This window comes from Bombina bombina, chromosome 2 (genome assembly GCF_027579735.1).
Source record: "Bombina bombina isolate aBomBom1 chromosome 2, aBomBom1.pri, whole genome shotgun sequence".
Taxonomy (NCBI): Eukaryota; Metazoa; Chordata; class Amphibia; order Anura; family Bombinatoridae; genus Bombina; species Bombina bombina.
The window spans coordinates 144,730,665-144,731,460 of NC_069500.1; the positions used below are offsets into that span (position 1 = coordinate 144,730,665).

Genomic DNA, 796 nt, shown 5'->3' on the forward strand with positions numbered 1-796 from the left:
CGGTTTCGTCATTGCTGTGTTTGTACAGCAGGAAGACGGCGGGAGATCGGCGATCCGGTTTTGGAGAAGTAAAAGGTAAGTATATCTACAAATCCGGTGCAATGTAAACTTTCATCAATGAAAGTGCCCCTGTTTTTAAAAGTATTTTTAAAAACCGGGCACTCATTGCTGAAAATTGACATTCACTTTAAGCAACTTAGCATTTGTTATCAAGCACCAAATCATTTATTTTCTGCATCTGAACAGGGTGAAAGAGCGATCCTCAGTCCAACAATTTACACATATAAGACTTGAAAGCACGTGGCCAGGACCTGAAAGATGCAGAAAATGAAACAATGTTGTCTACAGAAATAGGTTAAGAAATCTATCATTTACAAAGTATAATCAGGGGAAAGCGCGAACGCAGTCCCCCACTACCACAAATTATGCAGTCGAGTCTCCCGCATTTGGGGAGATCGCAAGGGTCAACCCAACCGGTGTGCAATGGATGGGCCTCGCCCTGGGAGAACCACCTTCATGATCATGGTATCTCCCCTGCCAGGTAAGTATGAGTTGTAATGACAATCGAGCAGACTGCTTCTCCAGCGCTACTTGCTAAACATAAGGGAGCTTATTTTCTTCCACGCACAGCTGACCGAGGGATAAATACATTCAAAAGCCTCCTTGGTTAAGTGTCAGGCAAGCCCTCAGAATCTTTTATTATGAAATAAAATCCTTTCGTTAATCTATGCCCACAAGAAAAGAAAAAATCCCAGAATACTTTGCTGCAAACGTATTTGCATGTGATGATATCACA

The 796-nt window shown here is 42.3% G+C and overlaps 1 non-coding gene across 1 annotated transcript; it reads right to left on the reverse strand.

The window, feature by feature from the left end:
- Positions 1–385: 385 nt before the first annotated feature.
- On the reverse strand, positions 386–549 carry LOC128650546 (U1 spliceosomal RNA). The gene has a single exon (XR_008400840.1). It is a non-coding gene; the product is annotated as a U1 spliceosomal RNA (small nuclear RNA).
- Positions 550–796: the final 247 nt, after the last annotated feature.